Source organism: Carassius gibelio, chromosome A20 (genome assembly GCF_023724105.1).
Source record: "Carassius gibelio isolate Cgi1373 ecotype wild population from Czech Republic chromosome A20, carGib1.2-hapl.c, whole genome shotgun sequence".
NCBI classification, from domain to species: Eukaryota; Metazoa; Chordata; class Actinopteri; order Cypriniformes; family Cyprinidae; genus Carassius; species Carassius gibelio.
The window spans coordinates 839686-852185 of record NC_068390.1 but is presented as its reverse complement, the minus strand read 5'-3'; the positions used below and the strand labels follow the sequence as shown (position 1 = coordinate 852185).

Here is a 12500-nt window from a genome sequence, read left to right as displayed (position 1 = left end):
ATAGATATCTCTCTCATGTCTCTTCGTTGAGTATTTACAGAGTTAGAGGTTCATTTTAATGACGTGTTTGTAAATGAAGATCAGCGCAGACAAAGGCTGCAGACAGCACATCTTGTTTGTTATCTTTATTTTATAAGTGCACAAAGTTTTGTTGTTATTATTTTCTGTATCCAAAAAAGGAAACCCTTTATTGGGTTACAGTCAGCTTGCTGACTGAGCTGGGTTGTTTGCAAGTAGGTCAGGCAGCAGTGTTGCACACAAACTGAGCAGAAGCTGGTCTGTTCTTGTAGTCGTGGCCGAGTGGTTAAGGCGATGGACTAGACATCCATTGGGGTCTCCCCGCGCAGGTTCGAATCCTGCCGACTACGCTGTTTGCTGAAGGCCACGAGGAAAAGCGTCCATGAATTTTTCAAGGTCCTCCCACTGATTTGCGAAATGTCCTGTCCCTCTTCGATGGACCAACACGCCGCTGGTGCTTCTGGTATTCGGGCTCCAGGGGTTAACTTGGGTGAGCCATTGGCACGCCGTGATCGTATAGTGGTTAGTACTCTGCGTTGTGGCCGCAGCAACCCCGGTTCGAATCCGGGTCACGGCAACACTCTGGCGTTGAGTGTACGGGAAGGTTGACATTTTTTTACCACCTCATCTTTCTTCTCTATTTTGTTTTTGACGCTTGGCCTGTGCAGGGAGCCACCAGACAAGGGGGCAGGCAGCCTACCGCTAGACGTAGTCGTGGCCGAGAGGTTAAGGCGATGGACTTGAAATCCATTGGGGTCTCCCCGCGCAGGTTCGAACCCTGCCGACTACGGGAGGGCTTTGCAGTGTTGCTTTAGCTTTCTGTGATGGTAATTGTACCTTCTGTGGTCCTTTGTCCTAACTGCTTCTAGCTTTCATCCCGTGACACCTGCGTCTCTTCTGGGCAGCTTGTTGTAAAACTGCTGTTATATAAAAGGTGAGATGCCAGTACTCGACAAGAGCCCGGATAGCTCAGTCGGTAGAGCATCAGACTTTTAATCTGAGGGTCCAGGGTTCAAGTCCCTGTTCGGGCGAAGGTCTTTCTTTGGCCTCACCTTGCTATCACTACGGTCCATCTCTTCTGCTGACTCTGTACTGGAACGGTGTTCCTTCCTGCTCCCGGTGATCAGGGGATCTCCCTTGTGGTTAGTGACAAACGAACAATGTTAAATGAACAAGGCCAAAAAATACATAAAGAACAATGGTGCCTGGGATTTTTGAGAACCGGAGCTTGTAGCCTATAATTTTTCTTTGTAAATTATGTGAAAATCATCTTGTTTACTCACTTACAGAAAACAATACATTGATTTAAATTGTCTAAGACACTTTTTGTTGGTAAAAGTCATATGCGAGTAGGCGTCAACTATCATGATTTACACCTGAGAAGACAAAGCCCTGCATAATGAGCTGCATAAAGAGCCGCTCAGTCAGCTGTTGTCACTGAGAGGGAGGTGTTACAAGAAAGAACGTGAGAACAAAATAAATGTATATAATTTTAAGTTTGGAGTTTATTTAGAATATATTTAATTATCCCACAACATAATTTAATATGGGGGAGCAGTTAAACAGTTTATTAGGAACAATCAAAGCTGACTTTCAAACTAATTTTATTTTTGCATTATTACTCCAGTCACACAATCCTTAAGAAATCCTTTTAACAATCTGAATTTGTAAAAAATAAAAAATAAAAACTTTTATTGTTATCATTATTATTAATGTTGAAAATAGCTGAGAATATTTTTCATGTTTTTTAGGGTGGTAAATTAAAAGAACACCATTTTTTGTTACATTTGTTACAGTTACATGTATTTGTTACATTTATATTATTTACATCAAGCTTTTGAGTGGTATAGTTTTGTATATTGTTATTGAAACTTCATAATATTTAACTTAATTATACATTTAGTCAAGAATTATAGTTTGGAAAAAGTCTAACTAGTAAAATGTTTAGACGTTATGTGAAAACTAGTAAAAGTATATAAATAAATATAAAGAGACTTACTCATGTTTATGATCTCTGCTGAATAAAGTGCTTCATTCTTTTTTTTCTGAGGAAATCCATTTCTCAAATCCTCAACCACGTCACATCTTTTTGGGGTGAATTATGTGTTATTCCTCTCATCGCGAAGCAAACAGTAAAATAAAAGCACTTGAACAACAGTCTGGCTGCTTTTTCTTCTGTGTGGGCGTATTCAAGCCGCACTTCAGTTTGAATCTGAATAGAGCGTTCAGCGCGGGGGCGTGGTCACATTAGATATTGTAGCAGAAATGAGTCAAATCAGACAAATCAAAGAGTCTATCAGAGCTGTGTGCACTGAAACATGAGCTGAATTCCTCAGGAAGTCATAAATCAGTTCTAGTGCCACAGGAATCAAGCAAGATAACCAACCAACCAACTTGTTCACACAACAGCTTTCAACATTAACACCAATAGAACAATTATTAACAATTTTAATTCGAAGAAGAGATTGTCAAATTTATTGTTCGTGATTGAAATGCAACGCTGGACATCACATGTAAACCCAGGAGATCAAGTTAAATACTTGCATTGACTCCCCCCCCCCCCCCAGCAAGTGAAACCAGACTGAAATTCCTAAGGGGGAAGGGCTTTGAACCTTTGTCTTCACAGAAAAGTCCTTTGCCAGAGAATGGCAAAGAAACCCTTTTTATACATTATATATGGACCAGAATGAACTCAAAAAAGACTTATGAATGAATCATTCCATTGCTTAACTCCATATTCATTTACGTGTAACCCACACATTTGACTATCATGTATAATCACTTATTGTGTATGTCTTTTGATAACTATAGGATACCTAGTCATGTCTAGTATTGAAATAATCGCATTTTCTTGCTTGATATTGTCCTGACAATCATTTATTTGTAAAATATATCATAATCATGTTATAGGAATCATGTCCAAAATTAGACCCTGTGAGGCAAGAACCACATGCTTGGTAAGATAAACAAATGATTTATGATACCCACCCCAAGAACATATCTGATTGGTCAAGGCAACATTTGAGGGGTGGCCAACAAGGAAGTTTTAAATACTTTGGATCCCATGAAATTTTGCTTTTAGTCTGCTTTTAGTTCTAGTCTAGCTGCTGCTATTAGCCATGTCGGCTTTTAGTTCCAGCATTGCTCGTGCTATCAGTCATGCCTGCTCTTAGCTTTTAGCTTGTAGCTTTGCTACCTAGCTTTAGCTTGTAGCATCTAGCCATGCAGTAGTCATCATTGTTCTTTGAGCGCGGTTCCAGCGTGCCTGCCTGCTGCTACTATGAGAAGGAACACAACCTAGTCTCGTCAAACTTTATTTCTTTTCTTTTCCGTTTGAGAGTTTCGTGTTCTGAGTTAAGTTTTGTAACGTCCATTCAACTTCAACCAGCGAACACGACTCTGCACTTTCAGCCAACGCCCAACAACCACGGGCTTCCCAAGACGTCACTTCAGAGACTGAACTTCCAGCCAATCAACGACCTCGGGATAGCCCTTTCACCGAGGCTCCTTCTTCACAGGAGATGCAAGTAACTTTACCTCCAGACTGTGACCTTTACTGGTGTATCTAATATAATTTTAACCTCATTGAGGAACTCAATGCGAGCGCTAATTACGTGATTGATGGTTGTTCATGTTTATGCAATTTAACGTATTGCTGTTAACTTGGGATTCCATATTTCCATTCTCTTAAACTCATCTTTCCCTAACTTTCGACCTTCCTGCAACTTGTGTGAATGTGTGTGTGCGTGCGTTTATGTGTTAGATTAGTTTATATGTCTTAGATTTATCTAATAAAGCCTTATTCATATTGAAAAGAGAAGTATCTTGTGTTTTGTGCTTACAAGTTAATGTCTTAAACTGTCGATCTTGTTACTGTGCTAATTGATAGTGTTTCACTATAGTTTGGATATTAGTATCCAGCGCAGATTTGATGTTAAACGGCTCGTTCACTGAACCGCAGGCGCGTCTCCGTGAACAGCCGTGAAACAGTGATTCTGTTCAAATTCCCTTTAAAATCTTAAATGATTCCCTTTGAGCTAAATTGACCTGTTTCCCTTACAATATAATGAAGGGAGACGTGAAAAAAGGACATCGCCTTGTTTTCATATGGATTACTTTATCACAGAATATTTGTTTTCGGCAGCACTTGTTTAGTTTAAAAGTAGAAATGTCAAGCTTTCTATAGATATCTCTCTCATGTCTCTTCGTTGAGTATTCACAGAGTTAGAGGTTCATTTTAATGACGTGTTTGTAAATGAAGATCAGCGCAGACAAAGGCTGCAGACAGCACATCTTGTTTGTTATCTTTATTTTATAAGTGCACAAAGTTTTGTTGTTATTATTTTCTGTATCCAAAAAAGGAAACCCTTTATTGGGATACAGTCAGCTTGCTGACTGAGTTGGGTTGTTTGCAAGTAGGTCAGGCAGCAGTGTTGCACACAAACTGAGCAGAAGCTGGTCTGTTCTTGTCGTCGTGGCCGAGTGGTTAAGGCGATGGACTAGAAATCCATTGGGTCTCCCCGCGCAGGTTCGTATCCTGCCGACTACGCTGTTGCTGAAGGCCACGAGGGAAAAGCGTCCATCGAATTTTTCAAGGTCCTCCCACTGATTTGCGAAATGTCCTGTCCCTCTTCGATGGACCAACAACCACCGCCGCTGCTGCTTCTGGTATTCGGGCTCCAGTGGTTAACTTGGGTGAGCCAGTGGCACGCCGTGATCGTATAGTGGTTAGTACTCTGCGTTGTGGCCGCAGCAACCCCGGTTCGAATCCGGGTCACGGCAACACTCTGGCGTTGAGTGTACGGGAAGGTTGACAATTTTTTTACCACCTCATCTTTCTTCTCTATTTTGTTTTTGACGCTTGGCCTGTGCAGGGAGCCACCAGACAAGGGGGCAGGCAGCCTACCGCTAGACGTAGTCGTGGCCGAGAGGTTAAGGCGATGGACTTGAAATCCATTGGGGTCTCCCCGCGCAGGTTCGAACCCTGCCGACTACGGGAGGGCTTTGCAGTGTTGCTTTAGCTTTCTGTGATGGTAATTGTGCCTTCTGTGGTCCTTTGTCCTAACTGCTTCTTAGCTTTCATCCCGTGACACCTGCGTCTCTTCTGGGCAGCTTGTTGTAAAACTGCTGTTATATAAAAGGTGAGATTGCCAGTACTCGACAAGAGCCCGGATAGCTCAGTCGGTAGAGCATCAGACTTTTAATCTGAGGGTCCAGGGTTCAAGTCCCTGTTAGGGCGAAGGTCTTTCTTTGGCCTCACCTTGCTATCACTACGGTCCATCTCTTCTGCTGACTCTGTACTGGAACGGTGTTCCTTCCTGCTCCCGGTGATCAGGGGATCTCCCTTGTGGTTAGTGACAAACGAACAATGTTAAATGAACAAGGCCAAAAAATACATAAAGAACAATGGTGCCTGGGATTTTTGAGAACCGGAGCTTGTAGCCTAGAATTTTTCTTTGTAAATTATATGAAAATCATCTTGTTTACTCACTTACAGAAAACAATACATTGATTTAAATTTTCTAAGACACTTTTTGTTGGTAAAGTCATATGCGAGTAGGCGTCAACTATCATGATTTACACCTGAGAAGACAAAGCCCTGCATAATGAGCTGCATAAAAGAGCCGCTCAGTCAGCTTTTGTCACTGAGAGGGAGGTGTTACAAGAAAGAACGTGAGAACAAAATAAATGTATATAATTTTAAGTTTGGAGTTTATTTAGAATATATTTAATTATCCCACAACATAATTTAATATGGGTGAGCAGTTAAACAGTTTATTAGGAACAATCAAAGCTGACTTTCAAACTAATTTTATTTTTGCATTATTACTCCAGTCACACAATCCTTAAGAAATCCTTTTAACAATCTGAATTTGTAAAAAATAAAAAATAAAAACTTTTATTGTTATCATTATTATTAATGTTGAAAATAGCTGAGAATATTTTTCATGTTTTTTAGGGTGGTAAATTAAAAAGAACACCATTTTTTTGTTACATTTGTTACAGTTACATGTATTTGTTACATTTATATTATTTACATTAAGCTTTTGAGTGGTATAGTTTTGTATATTGTTATTGAAACTTCATAATATTTAACTTAATTATACATTTAGTCAAGAATTATAGTTTGGAAAAAGTCTAACTAGTAAAATGTTTAGACGTTATGTGAAAACTAGTAAAAGTATATAAATAATATAAAGAGACTTACTCATGTTTATGATCTCTGCTGAATAAAGTGCTTCATTCTTTTTTTTCTGAGGAAAATCCATTTCTCAAATCCTCAACCACGTCACATCTTTTTGGGGTGAATTTGTGTTATTCCTCTCATCGCGAAGCAAACAGTAAAATAAAAGCACTTTGAACAACAGTCTGGCTGCTTTTTCTTCTGTGGTGGGCGTATTCAAAGCCGCACTTCAGTTTGAATCTGAATAGAGCGTTCAGCGCGGGGGGCGTGGTCACATTAGATATAATGAGGGAGACGTGAAAAAAGACATCGCCTTGTTTTCATATGGATTACATTTATCACAGAATATTTGTTTTCGGCAGCACTTGTTTAGTTTAAAAGTAGAAATGTCAAGCTTTCTATAGATATCTCTCTCATGTCTCTTCGTTGAGTATTCACAGAGTTAGAGGTTCATTTTAATGACGTGTTTGTAAATGAAGATCAGCGCAGACAAAGGCTGCAGACAGCACATCTTGTTTGTTATCTTTATTTATAAGTGCACAAAGTTTTGTTGTTATTATTTTCTGTATCCAAAAAAGGAAACCCTTTTATGGGTTACAGTCAGCTTGCTGACTGAGCTGGGTTGTTTGCAAGTAGGTCAGGCAGCAGTGTTGCACACAAACTGAGCAGAAGCTGGTCTGTTCTTGTAGTCGTGGCCGAGTGGTTAAGGCGATGGACTAGAAATCCATTGGGGTCTCCCCGCGCAGGTTCGAATCCTGCCGACTACGCTGTTTGCTGAAGGCCACGAGGAAAAGCGTCCATGAATTTTTCAAGGTCCTCCCACTGATTTGCGAAATGTCCTGTCCCCTCTTCGATGGACCAACACGCCAGCTGCTGCTTCTGGTATTCGGGCTCCAGGGGTTAACTTGGGTGAGCCAGTGGCACGCCGTGATCGTATAGTGGTTAGTACTCTGCGTTGTGGCTGCAGCAACCCCGGTTCGAATCCGGGTCACGGCAAACACTCTGGCGTTGAGTGTACGGGAAGGTTGACATTTTTTTACCAACCCTCATCTTTCTTCTCTATTTTGTTTTTGACGCTTGGCCTGTGCAGGGAGCCACCAGACAAGGGGGCAGGCAGCCTACCGCTAGACGTAGTCGTGGCCGAGAGGTTAAGGCGATGGACTTGAAATCCATTGGGGTCTCCCCGCGAAGGTTCGAACCCTGCCGACTACGGGAGGGCTTTGCAGTGTTGCTTTAGCTTTCTGTGATGGTAATTGTGCCTTCTGTGGTCCTTTGTCCTAACTGCTTCTAGCTTTCATCCCGTGACACCTGCGTCTCTTCTGGGCAGCTTGTTGTAAAACTGCTGTTATATAAAAGGTGAGATGCCCAGTACTCGACAAGAGCCCGGATAGCTTCAGCCGGTAGAGCATCAGACTTTTAATCTGAGGGTCCAGGGTTCAAGTCCCTGTTCGGGCGAAGGTCTTTCTTGGCCTCACCTTGCTATCCACTACGGTCCATATCTTCTGCTGACTCTGTACTGGAACGGTGTTCCTTCCTGCTCCCGGTGATCAGGGGATCTCCCTTGTGGTTAGTGACAAACGAACAATGTTAAATGAACAAGGCCAAAAAAATACATAAAGAACAATGGTGCCTGGGATTTTTGAGAACCGGAGCTTGTAGCCTAGAATTTTTCCTTTGTAAATTATGTGAAAATCATCTTGTTTACTCACTTACAGAAAACAATACATGATTTAAATTGGTCTAAGACACTTTTTGTGGTAAAAGTCATATGCGAGTAGGCGTCAACTATCATGATTTACACCTGAGAAGACAAAGCCCTGCATAATGAGCTGCATAAAGAGCCGCTCAGTCAGCTGTTGTCACTGAGAGGGAGGTGTTACAAGAAAGAACGTGAAAACAAAATACATGTATATAATTTTAAGTTTTGGAGTTTATTTAGAATATATTTAATCATCCCACAACATAATTTAATATGGGGGAGCAGTTAAAACAGTTTATTAGGAACAATCAAAGCTGACTTTCAAACTAATTTTATTTTTGCATTATTACTCCAGTCACACAATCCTTAAGAAATCCTTTTAACAATCTGAATTTGTAAAAAATAAAAAATAAAAACTTTTATTGTTATCATTATTATTAATGTTGAAAACAGCTGAGAATATTTTTCATGTTTTTTAGGGTGGTAAATTAAAAGAACACCATTTTTTGTTACATTTGTTACAGTTACATGTATTTGTTACATTTAAATTATTTACATCAAGCTTTTGAGTGGTATAGTTTTGTATTGTTATTGAAACTTCATAATATTTAACTTAATTATACATTTAGTCAAGAATTATAGTTTGAAAAAGTCTAACTAGTAAAATGTTTAGACGTTATGTGAAAAACTAGTAAAAGTATATAAATAAATATAAAGAGACTTACTCATTGTTTATGATCTCTGCTGAATAAAGTGCTTCATTCTTTTTTTTCTGAGGAAATCTCATTTCCTCAAATCCTCAACCACGTCACATCTTTTTGGGGTGAATTATGTGTTATTCCTCTCATCGCGAAGCAAACAGTAAAATAAAAGCACTTGAACAACAGTCTGGCTGCTTTTTCTTCTGTGTGGGGCGTATTCAAGCCGCGCTTCGGTTTGAATCTGAATAGAGCGTTCAGCGCGGGGGCGTGGTCACATTAGATATAATGAAGGGAGACGTGAAAAAAGGACATCGCCTTGTTTTCATATGGATTACTTTATCACAGAATATTTGTTTTCGGCAGCACTTGTTTAGTTTTAAAAGTAGAATGTCAAGCTTTCTATAGATATCTCTCTCATGTCTCTTCGTTGAGTATTCACAGAGTTAGAGGTTCATTTTAATGACGTGTTTGTAAATGAAGATCAGCGCAGACAAAGGCTGCAGACAGCACATCTTGTTTGTTATCTTTATTTTATAAGTGGACAAAGTTTTGTTGTTATTATTTTTCTGTATCCAAAAAAGGAAACCCTTATTGGGTTACAGTCAGCTTGCTGACTGAGCTGGGTTGTTTGCAAGTAGGTCAGGCAGCAGTGTTGCACACAAACTGAGCAGAAGCTGGTCTGTTCTTGTAGTCGTGGCCGAGTGGTTAAGGCGATGGACTAGAATCCATTGGGGTCTCCCCGCGCAGGTTAGAATCCTGCCGACTACGCTGTTTGCTGAAGGCCACGAGGAAAAGCGTCCATGAATTTTTCAAGGTCCTCCCACTGATTTGCGAAATGTCCTGTCCCTCTTCGATGGACCAACACGCCGCTGGTGCTTCTGGTATCGGGCTCCAGGGGTTAACTTGGGTGAGCCATTGGCACGCCGTGATCGTATAGTGGTTAGTACTCTGCGTTGTGGCCGCAGCAACGCCGGTTCGAATCCGGGTCACGGCAACACTCTGGCGTTGAGTGTACGGGAAGGTTGACATTTTTTTACCACCTCATCTTTCTTCTCTATTTTGTTTTTGACGCTTGGCCTGTGCAGGGAGCCACCAGACAAGGGGGCAGGCAGCCTACCGCTAGACGTAGTCGTGGCAGAGAGGTTAAGGCGATGGACTTGAAATCCATTGGGGTCTCCCCGCGCAGGTTCGAACCCTGCCGACTACGGGAGGGCTTTGCAGTGTTGCTTTAGCTTTCTGTGATGGTAATTGTGCCTTCTGTGGTCCTTTGTCCTAACTGCTTCTAGCTTTCATCCCGTGACACCTGCGTCTCTTCTGGGCAGCTTGTTGTAAAACTGCTGTTATATAAAAGGTGAGATGCCAGTACTCGACAAGAGCCCGGATAGCTCAGTCGGTAGAGCATCAGACTTTTAATCTGAGGGTCCAGGGTTCAAGTCCCTGTTCGGGTGAAGGTCTTTCTTTGGCCTCACCTTGCTATCACTACGGTCCATCTCTTCTGCTGACTCTGTACTGGAACGGTGTTCCTTCCTGCTCCCGGTGATCAGGGGATCTCCCTTGTGGTTAGTGACAAACGAACAATGTTAAATGAACAAGGCCAAAAAATACATAAAGAACAATGGTGCCTGGGATTTTTGAGAACCGGAGCTTGTAGCCTAGAATTTTTCTTTGTAAATTATGTGAAAATCATCTTGTTTACTCACTTACAGAAAAACAATACATTGATTTAAATTTTCTAAGACACTTTTTGTTGGTAAAAGTCATATGCGAGTAGGCGTCAACTATCATGATTTACACCTGAGAAGACAAAGCCCTGCATAATGAGCTGCATAAAGAGCCGCTCAGTCAGCTGTTGTCACTGAGAGGGAGGTGTTACAAGAAAGAACGTGAGAACAAAATAAATGTATATAATTTTAAGTTTGGAGTTTATTTAGAATATATTTAATTATCCCACAACATAATTTAATATGGGTGAGCAGTTAAAACAGTTATTAGGAACAATCAAAGCTGACTTTCAAACTAATTTTATTTTTCCATTATTACTCCAGTCACACAATCCTTAAGAAATCCTTTTAACAATCTGAATTTGTAAAAAATAAAAAATAAAAACTTTTATTGTTATCATTATTATAATGTTGAAAATAGCTGAGAATATTTTTCATGTTTTTTAGGGGTGGTAAATTAAAAGAACACCATTTTTTGTTACATTTGTTACAGTTACATGTATTTGTTACATTTATATTATTTACATTAAGCTTTTGAGTGGTATACTTTTGTATATTGTTATTGAAACTTCATAATATTTAACTTAATTATACATTTAGTCAATAATTATAGTTTGGAAAAAGTCTAACTAGTAAAATGTTTAGACGTTATGTGAAAACTAGTAAAAGTATATAAATAAATATAAAGAGACTTACTCATGTTTATGATCTCTGCTGAATAAAGTGCTTCATTCTTTTTTTTCTGAGGAAATCCATTTCTCAAATCCTCAACCACGTCACATCTTTTTGGGGTGAATTTTGTGTTATTCCTCTCATCGCGAAGCAAACAGTAAAATAAAAGCACTTGAACAACAGTCTGGCTGCTTTTTCTTCTGTGTGGGCGTATTCAAGCCGCACTTCAGTTTGAATCTGAATAGAGCGTTCAGCGCGGGGGGCGTGGTCACATTAGATATAATGAAGGGAGACGTGAAAAAAGGACATCGCCTTGTTTTCATATGGATTACTTTATCACAGAATATTTGTTTTCGGCAGCACTTGTTTAGTTTTAAAAGTAGAAATGTCAAGCTTTCTATAGATATCTCTCTCATGTCTCTTCGTTGAGTATTCACAGAGTTAGAGGTCATTTTAATGACGTGTTTGTAAATGAAGATCAGCGCAGACAAAGGCTGCAGACAGCACATCTTGTTTGTTATCTTTATTTTATAAGTGCACAAAGTTTTGTTGTTATTATTTTCTGTATCCAAAAAAAGGAAACCCTTTATTGGGTTACAGTCAGCTTGCTGACTGAGCTGGGTTGTTTGCAAGTAGGTCAGGCAGCAGTGTTGCACACAAACTGAGCAGAAGCTGGTCTGTTCTTGTAGTCGTGGCCGAGTGGTTAAGGCGATGGACTAGAAATCCATTGGGGTCTCCCCGCGCAGGTTCGAATCCTGCCGACTACGCTGTTTGCTGAAGGCCACGAGGAAAAGCGTCCATGAATTTTTCAAGGTCCTCCCACTGATTTGCGAAATGTCCTGTCCCTCTTCGATGGACCAACACGCCGCTGCTGCTTCTGGTATTCGGGCTCCAGTGGTTAACTTGGGTGAGCCAGTGGCACGCCGTGATCGTATAGTGGTTAGTACTCTGCGTTGTGGCCGCAGCAACCCCGGTTCGAATCCGGGTCACGGCAACACTCTGGCGTTGAGTGTACGGGAAGGTTGACATTCTTTTACCACCTCATCTTTCTTCTCTATTTTGTTTTTGACGCTTGGCCTGTGCAGGGAGCCACCAGGACAAGGGGGCAGGCAGCCTACCGCTAGACGTAGTCGTGGCCGAGAGGTTAAGGCGATGGACTTGAAATCCATTGGGGGTCTCCCCGCGCAGGTTCGAACCCTGCCGACTACGGGAGGGCTTTGCAGTGTTGCTTTAGCTTTCTGTGATGGTAATTGTGCCTTCTGTGGTCCTTTGTCCTAACTGCTTCTAGCTTTCATCCCGTGACACCTGCGTCTCTTCTGGGCAGCTTGTTGTAAAACTGCTGTTATATAAAAGGTGAGATGCCAGTACTCGACAAGAGCCCGGATAGCTCAGTCGGTAGAGCATCAGACTTTTAATCTGAGGGTCCAGGGTTCAAGTCCCTGTTAGGGGCGAAGGTCTTTCTTTGGCCTCACCTTGCTATCACTACGGTCCATCTCTTCTGCTGA

At 41.0% G+C, this 12500-nt stretch overlaps 1 protein-coding gene and 13 non-coding genes across 14 annotated transcripts in view; all 14 read left to right on the top strand.

The window, feature by feature from the left end:
• The window catches only part of LOC127938331 (uncharacterized), a 374843-nt gene that overhangs the window by 188077 nt on the left and 174266 nt on the right, over positions 1-12500 (top strand). The gene's annotated exons all lie outside the window — the stretch shown is intronic.
• trnah-gug (transfer RNA histidin (anticodon GUG)) lies at positions 524-595 on the top strand. The gene has a single exon. It is a non-coding gene; the product is annotated as a tRNA-His (tRNA).
• Positions 727-808, top strand: trnas-uga (transfer RNA serine (anticodon UGA)). The gene has a single exon. It is a non-coding gene; the product is annotated as a tRNA-Ser (tRNA).
• On the top strand, positions 977-1049 carry trnak-uuu (transfer RNA lysine (anticodon UUU)). The gene has a single exon. It is a non-coding gene; the product is annotated as a tRNA-Lys (tRNA).
• On the top strand, positions 4729-4800 carry trnah-gug (transfer RNA histidin (anticodon GUG)). The gene has a single exon. It is a non-coding gene; the product is annotated as a tRNA-His (tRNA).
• On the top strand, positions 4933-5014 carry trnas-uga (transfer RNA serine (anticodon UGA)). The gene has a single exon. It is a non-coding gene; the product is annotated as a tRNA-Ser (tRNA).
• On the top strand, positions 6888-6969 carry trnas-aga (transfer RNA serine (anticodon AGA)). The gene has a single exon. It is a non-coding gene; the product is annotated as a tRNA-Ser (tRNA).
• On the top strand, positions 7127-7198 carry trnah-gug (transfer RNA histidin (anticodon GUG)). Its single transcript has one exon. It is a non-coding gene; the product is annotated as a tRNA-His (tRNA).
• Positions 7333-7414, top strand: trnas-uga (transfer RNA serine (anticodon UGA)). The gene has a single exon. It is a non-coding gene; the product is annotated as a tRNA-Ser (tRNA).
• trnas-uga (transfer RNA serine (anticodon UGA)) lies at positions 9728-9809 on the top strand. Its single transcript has one exon. It is a non-coding gene; the product is annotated as a tRNA-Ser (tRNA).
• Positions 9978-10050, top strand: trnak-uuu (transfer RNA lysine (anticodon UUU)). The gene has a single exon. It is a non-coding gene; the product is annotated as a tRNA-Lys (tRNA).
• On the top strand, positions 11681-11762 carry trnas-aga (transfer RNA serine (anticodon AGA)). Its single transcript has one exon. It is a non-coding gene; the product is annotated as a tRNA-Ser (tRNA).
• trnah-gug (transfer RNA histidin (anticodon GUG)) lies at positions 11918-11989 on the top strand. Its single transcript has one exon. It is a non-coding gene; the product is annotated as a tRNA-His (tRNA).
• Positions 12122-12204, top strand: trnas-uga (transfer RNA serine (anticodon UGA)). The gene has a single exon. It is a non-coding gene; the product is annotated as a tRNA-Ser (tRNA).